Genomic DNA, 17,485 nt, shown 5'->3' with positions numbered 1-17,485 from the left:
TAAAAAATCTTCCCCCAGTTATAACTAATATAGAAACATGCAGCATGTGTTGCCTTCATTCTAAGGCTTATACAAAACGTTTCATTTTTTGAGAAATTTTATGATGAAATCGATGGGCTCCTCATTGACAGGACTTGGAACCACGGCTCCTTCTTGTCTCATATAATCGGTGAAATGTCTGCAGGTCGGCAATGGTTTTACCTACGTTTGTCCATGTGGACGTGAGTGGGATCTATCTGGATTTAGGTGGAACCGGCAGGTTAGTCTGTTAGACCCTTATATCCGACCCACACAAGCTTCTCATTCGGGGTCCATAATCATTAAAACATAAGGGACACATGACATTCGTCCATTCTGGACCCAAGTAGGGCACTTTTAGCCCAGATGGAGTCCTTGTGGACCGGCATGACCCCCCATCAATTATTACATAAAGAATGGCAGGTAAAAACTCCCTTTTATGAGGAAAGCAAGCTGGACCAGGACCTGGATCATAAGGGGGGACGCTCCTGCTGAAGACCAGCCCGACAAAGCAGGAAAAGAGAGATAGGAACGAGAGGATGAAGAACAGAGAGAGGAGAGACACAGATATATTTTCAAAGGTACAAAAGAGATAAAATATTAGTAATAATGATCATTGATTGGAGAACTAATAGTTCCATGTACATATGACTGATACCTGGTTAGTTGGTGGACTACAGAGACCACTATGTAAACAGGTGGAGACAGCAGACACAAAAATAATAACCTGTTTGATCGGAATTTAAAAGTAAAAAGTTAGTGGACATCCAGTCCTTGATGTCCTTAAGACATGGCTAGTTTAGCTAACGGTTCTGTTTCATTTCTATAGACAAATACAGCTGCGTATCATCAGCATAGCAATGAACATTGATGACGGGATTGGCCCCAACACTGAACCCTGCGGGACACCGTAGCAGACCCTCATCTGTCCCGAAGAAACTTTGTGTACATGAACAAACTGGAATGTGTCAGATATATCTGATTTAAACCCACCTAGAGCTGTTCCTTTGATCCCAACAACGTTCTCTAACCTGCAGTAAAATGCTGATCTACAGGGTCAAAAGCAGCACTGAGGTTCAGTAGAACCAGTATGGACTCTGATCCCTTATCTGAGGTCGAGGTCGAGATAAGTTGATCTGGTCCAGTATTGTCGTGCCAATAAGAGAAAGAACATTTCTGAGCGGAGTCGGGATGGGGTCTAACAGACACATGGTTGATTTAGCTCTATTAGTCAAGGGGCAACTTTATAAAAGATCCTCCGTTAAGACTTTTGCTCACATGTCTGGGTAAAGTTTGACAACCTATTTTTTTTGTTAGAACAAATCTATAGAAGGAATTTTAGGGGTGTTGTCATCTTGAATTTTTTAGCTGGTGACCACTAGAGGCGCTAGAATATTCAAGTTCTCAATTCAGGCATATGGTCAGTTTTGGTCAACGTGTACAATTTATATGCATAATTGTCCAGATTAAAACATTGTATATCTAAGGAAATAGATAAAACAATACTAAAAAAGCCTTTATGAATCATATTGTAATATTTTAGCCAATATTGGATACAAAATATCACTTTTTTATAGACGTTTTTGACACAGGATTTCATAGAAAATGTGTTTCACTAAAAAAAGAAAAAAAGATGCTTATTATGTGTGTGTTAAAAACGCCTATAAAAAAGTCATATTTTTTAACCAATATTGGACAAAATATAGCAATACAATTAAAAAAAATGTTTTTCAATTGATGTTTTATCCATTTCCCTAAATATAAAATCTTGAACATTGAAGATTTTGCATATAAACTGTACATTTGGACCATTATTGTGACCATATGCATGAATTGAGTATTTGAATGTTACAGCGCCTCCAGTGGTCACCAGCAAAACAATCCAAGATGACAACAGCCCTATTATTCCCCCTAGGGGTTCCTTCTAACAAAAAAATAAGGTTGTCAAACTTTACCCAGAAGCGTGAGCATCGTTATAAATCTTAGGGTTTGCCCCCTGACTATAAGTATCACACAAACACCATTATGTTAACACAATGCCAACTGGGAAAGACACAGTGGTATCAGAGAAGCAATAGTTGAGACACATCAATCTAGAAAAGACGTATAAAACCATTTCCAAACTATTCGAACGGTGTGGAAGATTATTCACAAGCGTCAAACATCCAAGATAGCTGATCTACCCACGAGTTTCTTCCATCTCAGGGTCCCCAGGCCTCACTGATCCTTGTTAGATGTTAAAGTCCATGAGAGAAGAAGACTGAACCTGGAAGAGTCTCCACGAGAAAAACCTCTTCTGCCTAAGAATATCATTGAAGCATGACGGAGGTCCACAAACCTGGATCTGAACAAACCAACAACGTCCTCTGGACACATTAGACCAGGGGTCGGCAACCCAAAACGTTTTAGAGCCATATTGGACCAAAAACACAAAAACAAATATGTCTGGAGCCGCAAAAAATGAAAAGTCTTGTATAAGCCTTAGAATGAAGGCAACACATGCTGCATGTTTCTATATTAGTTAGAACTGGGGGAAGATTTTTTTTCATTATGCACTTCGAGAAAAAAGTCAAAATGTTGTGAAAAAAGTCAAAATTTTGTGAAAAAAGTCAAAATTTCGAGAAAAAAGTCGAAATGTTGAGAAAAAAGTCAAAATTTCGTGAAAAAAGTCAAACTTTCGAGAAAAAAGCCGAAATGTTGAAAAAAAAGTAGAAATGTTGAGAAAAAAGTCAAAATTTCGAGAAAAAAGTCAAAATTTCGAGAAAAAAGTCAAAATGTTGAGAAAAAGTCAAGATTTCGTGAAAAAAGTCAAAATGTCGAGAAAAAAGTCAAAATGTTGAGAAAAAAGTCAAAATTTCGAGAAAAAAGTCAAAATTTTGTGAAGAAAGTCAAAATTTCGAGAAAAAAGTCGAAATGTTGAGAAAAAGTCCAAATTTCGTGAAAAAAGTCAAAATTTTGAGAGAAAAGCTGAAATGTTGAAAAAAAAGTAGAAATGTTGAGAAAAAAGTCGAAATGTCGAGAAAAAAGTCAAAATTTCGAGAAAAAAGTCAAAATGTCGAGAAAAAAGTCGAAATGTTGAGAAAAAAGTCGAAATTTCGAGAAAAAAGTCGAAATGTTGAGAAAAAGTCCAAATTTCGTGAAAAAAGTCAAAATTTTGAGAGAAAAGTCGAAATGTTGGGAAAAGGAAAAAAAGAAGAAAAAAGGAAAAAAAGAAGAAAAAAAGGGAAAAAAAGAAGAAAAAAAGAAAAAAACGGAGAAAAAAAAGGTCAAACATTTTTTTAAAAGCTCCAGGAGCCACTAGGGCGGCGCTAAAGAGCCGCATGCGCCTCTGGAGCCACGGGTTGCCGACCCCTGCATTAGACCAACGTGGACATGTTTGGTCTTCATGTCCAGAACAATGTTTGGAGGAAACCAGCAGAACCACCTCAGACCCAGTGTCACTATCTGCCATCATGTAGGTGGTCCATTTCTCTTCCATCCCCGCCTGGTTTGGATCAGAAACCGAACAGGTCCGGTACGAACTGCAACAAACTGTAAGGTCTGCAGGAATAATAATCAGGGCCGACCTTCTCTCCGTCCAGGACCTGTACCGGTCCAGGTCCAGGGTCCCGGCTGGGAACATCTCTGCACGGAGACGGTTCCTCCCCTCAGACCGTCTCTGCTGAACCTCCAGTGGTCACCGAGGGTTTACTGTTCCCACCGTAAATATTGGTTCTGTCTCGTACATAGTGTTCATGTTTTTTTTATTGCTGTGGCTTTTTATCTTTATTTATTTATTTTTATTGCATTTCTTTTATTGAACCTTGAGAGACAAAGTCTCCTGAATCAATTTGTTCATTTGTTTTCGCAAACCTGGCGAATCAATTTGATTCTGAAGTTACAGTACATTGATTCCATCACCTGTGAAGAGGTGTCAATCACCCAGATGCATCATGGTTCCTTGTACCGACGCCTACAGCTCAGCATCTCCTCCACAGGGAGGAATCCAACACACTGACATGTTGGTGTTGTGGACGACGGAGCATTCATGGAGGAAGTCCAGGGACTTCAGGGTGTTCCTTGGATCTGCAGTGACAGGAGGTCTGAGGACCATGATGTTCTGGGTGTTTCATGGGGAGCTGAGAGGACATTGGAATCCCTGCCTGCTTGATGTTTATCTGGAAACCGTTGGGCTGAAACTTGTGTCCACACTGAGACACCATGTCCTTGCATGTTTTTCTGCCCCGATCAGCAGATACGAGTCGTGTTTTGAAGCGAGCAGCTATGGGTCAAGGTCTGATTGGTAATCATTGACAGGGACTGTGGACGGTCCTCCTGAAACTCCCACCAACTGGGAACCTACAAGGTTTCCTGACGTTTGTCCACCGCACGTCCAACACGATCATCACCCCTTCCTCTCCTGCCGTACCGACCTGAACCCCAACAACTGACACAAAACTGTGACGGCCTGAGGGTGAAAACCAGAGACCATCAAGGCTCCGATGTGATGACGGAAAACCGTAGCTGAACTTTGGTGCTGTTGGGTTTTCTTATCCATGAAGATATGATTTTTATGGCGCCTGAGAAAGATTAGAAATGTGCTTAGTAATTAGTAACGAGAGAGACCTGAGCTCTGAGTCTGATTTAGAATCAGAGTCTGTTCAGACCTGAGCTCTGAACCGGGACCCCAGAAACGACGTTCAGCCTCACTGGGACCCGGGTTGGTTGGGAAAGTCAACCCTGTTTGGACCATTTGAAGTCAGTGATCACACCAAGGCCCTGTCCCAATACTCCCACTACTTTTCAGCCCTACCCCTAAATTTTGCGCGTTCCCGTGAGGGTAGTTTCACCTAGGGCAGGGGTCGGCAACCCAAAATGTTGAAAGAGCCATATTGGACCAAAAACACAAAAAACAAATATGTCTGGAGCCGCAAAAAATGAAGGAAACACATGCTCTATGTTTCTATATTAGTTATAACTGGGGGAAGCGTTTTTTTCCATTATGCACTTCGAGAAAAAAGTCGAAATGTCGAGAAAAAAGTCGAAATTTCGAGAAAAAAGTCAAAATGTCAAAGTTAATGTTGAAGTAAAATCTTGAGACAAAAGTCGAAATGTCGAGAAAAAAGTTGAAATGTCGAGAAAAAAGTTGAAATGTCGAGAAAAAAGTCAAAATGTCTAGAAAAAAGTCGAAATATCGAGATTAAAAAGGAAAGGAAAAAATAAGAAAAAAGATAAAAAAAGGAAAAAAGAAGAAAAAAATAGAAAAAAAGAAGAAAGAAAATGAAAAAACAGAAAAAAGAAGAAAAAAAGGACAAAAAAAGGGAAAAAAGGTCAAACATTTTTTAAAAAGCTCCGGGGAGCCACTAGGGTGGCGCTAAAGAGCCGCATGCGGCTCTGGAGCCGCCGGTTGCTGACCCCTGACCTAGGGGGAGTGCTGAAAACGAGGGGTAGTGGGTATGAATCTAGCCTTACAGAGCGAGGGTTTTCAGATGCACCCTAGTTGACCTTGGGCCAGAAAAATTTCCCAGGATGCTTTTCGTCGACCCCTTTCGTCGTCATTTGCGGACTGAAGAAAAAAAAAAACATGGCGGACATTTCTTATTTTTTGGTGAATAAAATCAATATTTTGAGTTAATTTCTGCATAAAAATGCGTTTTGATTACATTTCTAGCGAGAAATATATATTTTACTTTCATAATATTCACTCAGTGAATGAACATAATCACTCGCTTGCCCGTTGTTGCGAAGTCTTTTTCAAACCTCGCCAGAATAAAGGCTGATTATCATCGCCGAAAACATCAGATCAAACTGAGCCCAGGTTGGGGATCTTTTTTTTTTTTAATGTTTTATTTTTATTTTTTTAAATATTTTTATCCCGGTTTTTACCACCCCGTGCTCCTACCTACTGACAGTCCTGGGCATTGCCATCCTCTACCAACCCCGGGATGGCCCTGCACTGAGCTCAGGTCTCCTCCTTAACCTGAGGAGTGAGCAGGCCGCATCTTTTCACCAGACAGGGTGGGGTTTCTCCGGCCGAACGTAGCGCGTGGAAGGATCACGTTATTCCGGCCGGATCCTCCCCACCCCATCTGGCGCCCCGGTTGGCCAGAGGGGGCATGTATAGCCCAGGACTGTTGCATGTTTTTGTGAGGGTAGCTCACGCTAACATACAAACTCCACACAGAAAGATCCTTTCGCCAACCCCACCCATGGTGTGGGCACTGAAGTCATGGGGGAACTAACACGCACTTCAGCACCCACAGCGTCCCCCGGCGGGAATCGAACCCAGGACCTTCTTGCTGTGAGACCGCTGCACTACCAGCTGCGCCACCGTGCCCCTCAGGTTGGGGATCTCAACGGTTACTTTTACGCCTGAAAAAATATTAAAACTTAATAAAGTGGCATATTAACAGCGCTACGGCTGAAATAAAAACAGCTTTTGGCTTTCAGCTTTCGTATTTTAGGGGTGGTGCTGAAAGTAGGAGTAGTGGGAGTATTGGGACAGGCCACTGGGTAGATTTCAAGTGCCCTAAAATCTGTCCCTTCTTTTTTTAGGGGTAGGGGTAGTGAGGGAGGGCTAGTGGTAGAAAGTAGGGGGTGTATTGGGATTGGCCCCAAGAAAAGGTCCTACTTTAGTGACAAAAACACACGCACGCACACACACAAACTGCTGCAGTTATCCTTCCGAGGACCTTCCATTGACCTCTGCTATAGCCTATAACAGGAGAACTGAAGAGTTTCTGAAGAGCACCTGTCCCCTGGTTGTAAGTGGGCGGAGCGAGCAGGCCTGAAAACCAGCTGGAACACTCACACGACACACTTGATGTCAGACTTGACCAGAAGTGTGTTTCCAAACCTATAAAGACACATATCTACACAACTCTCTCTCTCTGAATACGTCCCCTTGTCTGCTGCTCTGATTGGCCATAGGTAGGGATGGGAATTGATAAGATCTTTACAATTCCAATTCCATTTTCCATTCTGCTTAACGATTCGGTTCTTTATCGATTCCCTTATCGATTCTCATTTGGAAAAAAAGGACAACAATGAGGCAAATGTCGTTAATATGATAGGCAGCAAATGTTCACTTAGCAAGTATTTCAAGTTGCCCTGTTGTCTCTTTTTTACTGAAATGTAACCAGACTATTGAACGTTTGTATTGCTTGGGTGCCATGTTTACTATTGACTGCTTACGCAACGTGTGTAATGACATCTTTAGTTCCCACTGGAATTGAAAAGGGAATCGTTTGCAAAATTTGCAAAATATTCCAAGTAATTGAAACACTGGGAACCAGTTCTTGATTCCCATCCTTAAGCTGAGGACACACCAACCCAACGTCGCCCGCTGTCGGCCGACTGCTGTGTCGTCTCGCGTCGCCTGTGTCGGGCTGGGTCGGGCTCAAAAAGAAGCACTTTGACACACCGCAAAGACGACACCCAACGGCAAACTAGCACGTACGTTCTGCGCAGTCTGCGTTTCTGCAGGAGAAACCTGCAGCTCTGTGGAGAATTACCACTGGCTGAAATAAATCATTTAGGAAGATAAATGTTGGTTTCATAGATGAAATCTAACAGTTGCGGCTACGCCTGTTAAGAGATTTGCTCCGAAAATTTCGGGCGTAGGGTACGGCGTAGGGTACGGCGTAGGGTACGGCGTAGGGTACGGCGTAGGGTATGGCGTACGGCGCGCGTCGCCGCGTAACCTACGCCGTTGGTGTAACGCGGAACCATAAATCAGCCTTTATTCCGACGAGGTTGCAACAACGGGGAAAACGAGTGATTATGTACATTCACTGAATGAATATTATGAAAGTAAAATATATATTTCTCGCTAGAAATGTAATCAAAACGCATTTTTATGCAGAAACTAACTCAAAATATTGATTTTATTCACTAAAAAATAAGAAATGTCCGCCATGTTTTTTTTGGATTCAGTCCGCAGATCTGAACAGCCAATCACAGAGTGAGCTGTTTGACCGACGGCCGACGCCGATTCGACATGTCGAATCGGCTGAAAAGCTCCCGACGGGCGGCCGACCTGTGTCGACGTGGGGGACACACCGGGAAAACTAGGCCGACAGACGCACCGACCCTCATCGACGGCCCGACGGCCGACAATCGGCTTGGTGTGTCAGGGCCATTAGCCGTAGCACTAACCGACTGCTTGTTAAGCAGCCGTTGGCCCCGCCCCTTGGACGGGGAGCGACTATGGATGGTTTTCAGACCTCCATCTCTCGAGGGCTCTGACCTCTCAAGATGGGGACGTGCCCATGTGCTCATAGAGCTCCTTGTGGTGCCATAGATCGAGGGAGAGGATGAAGCAGCGGCGTTTGGAGGGAAAAGTGACATTTGCTGCTGGAAACTGAACAAACTGACCTCAAAGACGATGCAAACAACAGATAAGCAAAAACTGACAAATAGAGGACAAGATAAACTCAAAGAGATGCAGAAACCTGAGACTCTTCATCCAGCCTCCTTCATTTTATTTCACTGAACGCTCTGCAGAACTTTACTTGACTTTTCAAATTCCCTCTGACACAATGAGGAGTTCAACGGGCTGCCTGGACTCAGATGAACAGATGACACGTTTCAGACGGAGGTTATAGACGTGGAAAAGCAGACTGAGCGGCTGCTGAGATCCACCAATCAGAGCAGGCCATGGAAGGGGCGTTAAACCAGCAGCCTAGATAGCTCAGATGTTCTTAGGACGACATTTCACGCATTTTATTCACATCTATACTACTACTAACACCTATATAATACTACTAACACCTATATAATACTACTAACACATCTATACTACTACTAACACCTATATAATACTACTAACACCTATATATTACTACTAACACCTATATATTACTAATAACACCTATATAACACTACTAACACCTATATACTACTACTAACACCTATATAATACTACTAACACCTATATACTACTACTTACACCTATATACTACTACTAACACCTATATACTACTACTAACACCTATATACTACTACTTACACCTATATACTACTACTAACACCTATATACTACTACTAACACCTATATACTACTACTAACACCTATATACTACTACTAACACCTATATATTACTACTAACACCTATATACTACTACTAACACCTATATACTACTACTAACACCTATATACTACTACTAACACCTATATACTACTACTTACACCTATATACTACTACTAACACCTATATACTACTACTAACACCTATATACTACTACTAACACCTATATACTACTACTAACACCTATATACTACTACTAACACCTATATATTACTACTAACACCTATATATTACTACTAACACCTATATATTACTACTAACACCTATATACTACTACTAACACCTATATATTACTACTAACACCTATATATTACTACTAACACCTATATACTACTACTAACACATATATATTACTACTAACACATATATATTACTACTAACACCTATATACTACTACTAACACATATATATTACTACTAACACATATATATTACTACTAACACATATATATTACTACTAACACCTATATACTACTACTTACACCTATATAATACTACTAACACCTATATATTACTAATAACACCTATATAATACTACTAACACCTATATAATACTACTAACACCTATATAATACTACTAACACATCTATACTACTACTAACACCTATATACTACTACTAACACCTATATATTACTACTAACACCTATATATTACTAATAACACCTATATAACACTACTAACACCTATATACTACTACTAACACCTATATACTACTACTTACACCTATATACTACTACTAACACCTATATACTACTACTTACACCTATATACTACTACTAACACCTATATACTACTACTAACACCTATATACTACTACTAACACCTATATACTACTACTAACACCTATATATTACTACTAACACCTATATACTACTACTAACACCTATATACTACTACTAACACCTATATACTACTACTAACACCTATATACTACTACTTACACCTATATACTACTACTAACACCTATATACTACTACTAACACCTATATACTACTACTAACACCTATATACTACTACTAACACCTATATACTACTACTAACACCTATATATTACTACTAACACCTATATATTACTACTAACACCTATATATTACTACTAACACCTATATACTACTACTAACACCTATATATTACTACTAACACCTATATATTACTACTAACACCTATATATTACTACTAACACCTATATACTACTACTAACACATATATATTACTACTAACACATATATATTACTACTAACACCTATATACTACTACTAACACATATATATTACTACTAACACATATATATTACTACTAACACATATATATTACTACTAACACCTATATACTACTACTTACACCTATATAATACTACTAACACCTATATATTACTAATAACACCTATATAATACTACTAACACCTATATAATACTACTAACACCTGTATATTACTACTAACAAACACCTATATACTACTACTACTAACACATATATACTAATAACAAACACATCTATACTACTAACAAACACCTATATATTACTACTAACACCTATATACTACTACTAACACCTATATACTACTACTAACACCTATATATTACTACTAACACCAATATACTACTACTAACACCTATATAATACTACTAACACCTATATATTACTACTAACACCTATATAATACTACTAACACCAATATACTACTACTAACACCTATATAATACTACTAACACATATATATTACTACTAACACATATATATTACTACTAACACCTATATAATACTACTAACACCTATATAATACTACTAACACCTATATATTACTAATAACACCTATATAATACTACTAACACCTATATAATACTACTAACACCTGTATATTACTACTAACAAACACCTATATACTACTACTACTAACACATATATACTAATAACAAACACATCTATACTACTAACAAACACCTATATATTACTACTAACACCTATATACTACTACTAACACCTATATACTACTACTAACACCAATATACTACTACTAACACCTATATAATACTACTAACACCTATATATTACTACTAACACCTATATAATACTACTAACACCAATATACTACTACTAACACCTATATAATACTACTAACACCAATATACTACTACTAACACCTATATAATACTACTAACACCTATATATTACTAACACCTATATAATAATACTAACACCAATATACTACTACTAACACCTATATAATACTACTAACACCTATATATTACTAACACCTATATAATAATACTAGCACCAATATACTACTACTAACACCTATATAATACTACTAACAGACCCCTATATATTACTTCTAGCAAACACCCATATACTACTAAAAAACACCTACTGTATATAGTACTAACAAACACCTATATGCTACAAATAACAAACATCTATGTACTACTACTACTAACAAACACCTATATACTACTACTAACAATCATCTGTACTACTACTACTACTAACAAACACTTATATACTACTAATAACAAACACTTATATACTACGAACAAACACATATATACTACTACTAACAAACACCTTTATACTACTAACAATTATTTATAAACTACTACTAACAAACACCTATATACTAATAACAAACATGTATATACTATTACTAACAAACATCTTTTTACTACTACTAACAAACACATATATACTACTGCTAACACTTATATACTACTGCTAACAGACACCTATATACTACTACTAACAAACACTTATATACTACTACTAACAAACACATACTACTACTAACAAACATATATATACTACTGCTAACAGACACTTATATACTACAGCTAACACTTATATACTACTGCTAACAGACACTTATATACTACAGCTAACACTTATATACTACTACTAACAAACACATACTACTACTAACAAACACCTATATACTACTAATAACAAACAGCTATATACTAATAACACTTATATATTACTGCTAACGAACACTTATATACTACGAACAAACACATATATACTACTACTAACAAACACCTTTATACTACTAACAAACACCTATTTACTACTAACAAACACATATATACTACTACTAACACATATTAGCATATGGGTGAAAGGTAATATTTACCTTCTACTCAAAAAGTAAAGGAAAGAAGGAGGAGCAAGGAAGAAAGATGGAAGGAATGAAGGAACAAGGAAAGGAAGGAAGAAAGTGAAGAAGGGACAAGGAAATATTTATTTGTCAGTGTTTATCTCAGGAAACTAAAATGCTCTTAACCATTGTTCAGGCGTGCAGGGGGCAGTCCGGGGTACGGTCGCCACCCGTCCCTGGAAATACGGAATTGTTCCGTAATTGGGAATTAAAAGTTGCGTTCCGTATTGAACCAATACAGACACATATTATGCTCTTATTTATTGATGTCATTTTAAAATATTGCAAAACTTAATCCGTAGTAAATTCAACTTAAGGTGAAACAAATGTATTATTTCCCACTACATTCAAAGTGAGATATTTCAAGCCTTTATTTGTTATAATTTTGGTGATTATGGCTCACAGTTTATGAAAACCCCAAATAAAAAATCTCAAGAAATTAGATTATATTATGAAATCAATAAACAATTCAATCATCAAAATTATAACGAATAAAGGTTTAACACATCTTGCTTTGCCTGTAATGAGACTATGTAATGTACATGTATTAGTTTCACCTTCTAAGTTGAATTATTGTATAAATAAATTAACTTTTACACCATATTCTTCACCTGTAGGCTATATTCTACATCTGGGCTGATGTGGCCGTACGTAGCATAGGAGGCTATTTCAGTTGCTAGTATGGTTGGCTGTCTGTACAGTAATGAAAGTTCAATGCTATTAAAGCCCTTTAAACTTTAAATCAAAGCGTTTTGTTTTTTCATATAAAATAAATACATTTCTATGCAGTTTAGAAGTTTTGGGGATGTCCCATTTTTTGGCGCCTGAGTTGCTGAAATCGGGGTGTCCCTTATTTCTATTTCTGAAAGGTGGCAACCCTAGTTGGGGTTGAAGGACCTTGCTCAGGGGCCCACAGTGGTTCATAGTGAAAATATAAAAATGTTAACATTTGTCATGTTGGAAATGTTTTCATATAAAGTTCATCTCATCCTACTGCTCCATTTTGTTTCAGTACGATCCTGAAATGATCAGCTAAAGTTAGCTCAGCTCGCTTTAGCTAGGCTCGGGCTAGCTCAGCTAGTTTTATCCATAGACATATAAACGTAGACGCCCCATCGAGCGCTGAGCTGTACGTCAACGTCGCCGCCATATTGGATGTTCAAGACTGCGCTGTAAACTAATACAAGTAAATGGACTTATTTTCATAAAGCGCCTTTCTACAAAGAAATGTACGCTTTACGTTTCATTTATTCATTCACACACGCACTAATATACTTGGGAAACAGTTAGGCACCAAATATAATGTATTTAATTTTCTCAGATGGCAAAAATAAGAACTTTATTGATCCCACATAGGAGTAATTCATGTTATATCAGCTATAGAGAACAAGGTAGTGCCGAAAAACAATATATATCCCCCCTCACAAAAATAAGAAAAATAGAGAAACATATTTTCTCATCAACAAAACAAATTTAAAAATTTTCAAATAACAAAATAACATATTTGAACCATTTTTCAGACAATAAAATAACATTTGAACCATTTTTCAGACAACAAAATAACATGTTTTGTTGATGAGAAAATATGCTTCTCTATTTTTCTTATTTTTGTAAGGTGGGATATATATTGTTTTTCGGCACTACCTTGTTCTCTATAGCTGATATAACATGAATTACTCCTATGTGGGATCAATAAAGTTCTTATTTTTGCCATCTGAGAATAAATATATTATATTTGGTGCCTAACTGTTTCCCAAGTATATTAGTGCGTGTGTGAATGAATAAATGAAACGTAAAACGTAAATTTCTTTGTAGAAAGGCGCTTTATGAAAATAAGTCCATTTACTTGTATTAGTTTACAGCGCAGTCTTGAACATCCAATATGGCGGCCACGTTGACGTATCGCAGCAGCAGCAAGAACACTCGATTGGGCGTCTACGTATATATGTCTATGGTTTTATCCAAACTGATGCTAGCTCACTAGCATTGGCTAAACTCAGACTAGCTTTAGCTAAGCTCATGCTACCTCACCTAGCTTTATCTAAACTGAGCCAACTCAGCTAGCGTTGGCTAAGCTCTGTGTTAATAGTGAGCTCAACTTGAACCTGAACTCTTGATTCAGCGGTGTGTCCCGTTCCTGTCCTAACGTGGACCATCTTGAAGGTTCTGCCCCCCCCGGATCAGTGAGTCCAGCAGAACCGGGACCCCAAACGGAGGGTTTTAAAAACGGCTCCCGACCGACTGAACGACTGAACGCGGTTGTTCCAGAGTCCTCGTTGAAGGTTTAGTCTCTGGACCTTCAGTCAGAAAACACACACCGGCCCGTCTGCCGTCACGCCAGGGAGGAAGAGCGACGGAGCGGCCGGGCGACACTCACCACCAACGCTCTCTCTTTCTGCTGCTGGTTTAGTTTTTTTAAATTCAAAATTAAAACTTTAAAGAAGTAAAAAAGTAAAGAACTCACCTGAGCAATTTCAGAGATCACCTCCCTCCGATCAGAGCTGCGTCATTCTGAGCGGCGAGTGTGTGTGTTCACGGGTCATCACGGTGTGTGTGTGTGTGTGTGTGTGTGTGTGTGTGTGTGTGTGTGTGATCACATCATATCAAACTCCAAAGGTTCTCTGTCTGTGTGTTAGCTTTACGAGCTGATGGACGTTAATGTTTAACCTGCTGCTATCTGTGAACACACACATGCAAATACATCTGTGTGTGTGTGTGTGTGTGTGTGTGTGTGTGTGTGTGTGTGTGTGTGTGTGTGTGTGTGTGTGTGTGTGTGTGTGTGTGTGTGTGTGTGTGTGTGTGTGTGTGTGTGTTCCTGCCAGCCTTTGACCCACACTGCGTATGGATCCGAGGTCTCTTCACACTAACACACGTGTGCAGCTCAGGATCATTCATGTGTGTGTTAACGCAACGCCAACAGGGAACGTCATCAGCAGAGTCTCAGAGGAGCATCTGGAGCTGCACATCAGTGTGGGACGGGCAGCATCACAGCGGAGGACAAGTGGGGCTGAAGGTCAAGAAAGGACATCAGAGGCTCCTGAAAAAAGAGTAAAAGTATTTCTGGAAAGAGAAAGGGAATAAACAAGAAAACAAATTAACAAATAAATAAACAATAAAAGTGCGTTTACATGGGAAGTTTAATTCCTCTTTAATTGAGAATTAAAATTAAATCCGATTTAAAATGAGTAAAAATTACCACCTAATTCAGAATGAAAATGGCCATTCCGAATTAGACTTAATTCCGAAGTAAGCGGCTGGTTTATTCCGAATTTTTGAATCCGAATAGAATAATTCCGCGATCATGTATACACTCATTCCTCTTTAAATTAATTCCGGTCTTTCTTTCTGCTCGTTCCCTCGCCCGTCTGTCTCCATGACGCTTATATTCCGCTGGGCTTGTTTTCCAAACAAAGTTTCAAGATGCAGCAGCAGTAAACGGTGGTCAAGAGCAGAGACCATTTATTTAATAAACAGCTTGGAGGACCTGGAAATAATTAAAAGAACAGATAGAAACAGGAAACATTAAAATTGTGATCTTTTCAAAGTTGTAGCGGCTAAGTTAGTTTTTCTTCCGGTAGTTTAACTTCCGGTCCCCCCCCTATCCAATCAGAACCTTCCCAACCCCCAGACCTGGAGATGAATTGGAGAAAGACCATCAAACGTGTTTTCCATGTAAACCTCAATTCAGAATTACTATTTCCATGTAAACTCGAAGGAAAATAATTTAATTCTGAATTATTTAATTTGGAAAAATTAATTCTGAATTAAAAAACATCATGTAACCGTGGCCAATAAGCAAGCCATTGCTTTAAACAAATGGTTGTTTTTTTACTAGAATATGTTTTGAACCACAGCTGAATTTATATGAAGCAACCATTTTTTCTAATGAGGTTAATGGATTGACGGGGGAGGGGGGGGGGGGTTGTTCTGGGGTGTTTATTTAGCATTTTTATGTCCAGTGGTTGGCTAGGAGATTATAGTCTCTAATTTAAGATCACATGACCTATCAGGATGTCACATGACCGCTAATCACTTGTCTCCATCTGGTGGTCAGATGATGAGACCTGGAGGCCGTCAGGACCGGAGAGCAGGACTCGAGTTGGGGGGGGATGAGGGGGGTGGCATCCCCCCTCATCCCCCCCTGAAATAAAAACGGTCCAAATCATCCCCCCTGTAAAACTGTCATCCCTCCTTTCCATCCCTTATGTCATTTCATCAATGAATGTGGTTTTACTGCTATTTCAACATTTAAGGTCATCACTAGAAAAATAACACCAGAAAAATAACTTTTTGGACCATTTTCACCTGTTTCAAGTAAATTTTCACTTGACACAAGATTTATCTTGTCAGCTGGCAAAAAAATCTTGTTCCACTGGCAGATTTTTCTACTTATTTTAAGTGAAAATCTACTTGAAACAGGTGAAAATTGTTGTTTTTTCCAGTGATGAGTCTTGTTTTAAGTGTAATGAGATTTTTTTACTAAAATGAGACATTTTAACTAAAAATAAGACAAATATTCTTGTTAAGATTTTGAGTTTTTGCAGTGATCCATTTTACTTATCCTGTGAAGGACAGAATCATATTGATAAGTTCAGAAAAGTGTTTTTTATTGTTGTGTTTTGATGTATTTGATGTAAGCCCAGTGGATATTTAAAGCTTACAGAAGGCTGCATTTAACTGCTGCTATGTCATTCCTGCAGTATTTCTGCAGCTGTTTTGGTCACTGCTATTTGTAATATATTATATTATTTGTAATCAGCACAAATGATCTGTCCCCATATGATAAAATCCACCATCCCCCCTGATTTATTTTTACAACTCGAGTACTGCCGGAGACGATGTTCTGATTCTCTTCCTGGGGTCTGATGGAGCTCATTTCTAAATCTAAATCAGCCGCTAAACCTAATGTTTATCCTGAAACCAGGAGAAACCAGAACCGGAACGACTCAGAAACATCTCAGACAGCTTCAGAGTTAATGAGCTGAAACTAATTGATCCGGTTTGAATGTGTTGATTATTATTTCCTTTTATCACCGGTGGGACGGGTTTTATCTGCAGCTCAGGTGTCGACCTTTAGAGCGTGCAGCTCATCAGCCTGGCAGGTAGATAACGCCGCTGCACCGGCTCCGAACACACACTTGCTCCCAGGCTTCAGAAGCTCCTCACTCTGCAGGTGAGTACCGACCGATCCGGTTTCCAGCAGGACCACGTGGTCTAGAGACATGGGCTGCATGTGGGCCGGTCCCCTGCT

The 17,485-nt window shown here is 38.8% G+C and overlaps 2 protein-coding genes across 5 annotated transcripts in view; one reads left to right on the top strand and one right to left on the bottom strand.

Annotated features, from left to right (window-relative positions):
• a1cf (apobec1 complementation factor) overlaps nt 1-14,798 on the bottom strand; it is a 42,705-nt gene extending 27,907 nt beyond the window's left edge. For all 3 annotated transcript variants that reach the window (XM_061708573.1, XM_061708574.1, XM_061708575.1), the window contains exon 1: nt 14,699-14,798. The gene's annotated coding sequence lies outside the window, so the exon portion shown is untranslated. The remainder of the gene's footprint in view (nt 1-14,698) is intronic.
• A 2,569-nt stretch (nt 14,799-17,367) lies between these two features.
• The window catches only part of asah2 (N-acylsphingosine amidohydrolase 2), a 38,478-nt gene continuing 38,360 nt past the window's right edge, over nt 17,368-17,485 (top strand). Inside the window, exon 1 of one of the 2 annotated variants that reach the window (XM_061707837.1) lies at nt 17,368-17,407. The gene's annotated coding sequence lies outside the window, so the exon portion shown is untranslated. The remainder of the gene's footprint in view (nt 17,408-17,485) is intronic. The other variant, XM_061707836.1, reaches the window with a different exon arrangement.

Source organism: Cololabis saira, chromosome 19 (genome assembly GCF_033807715.1).
Source record: "Cololabis saira isolate AMF1-May2022 chromosome 19, fColSai1.1, whole genome shotgun sequence".
In the NCBI taxonomy this organism is placed as follows: Eukaryota; Metazoa; Chordata; class Actinopteri; order Beloniformes; family Belonidae; genus Cololabis; species Cololabis saira.
The sequence above is the reverse complement of the archived record's forward strand: the minus strand, read 5'-3'. Positions and strand labels throughout refer to the sequence as shown.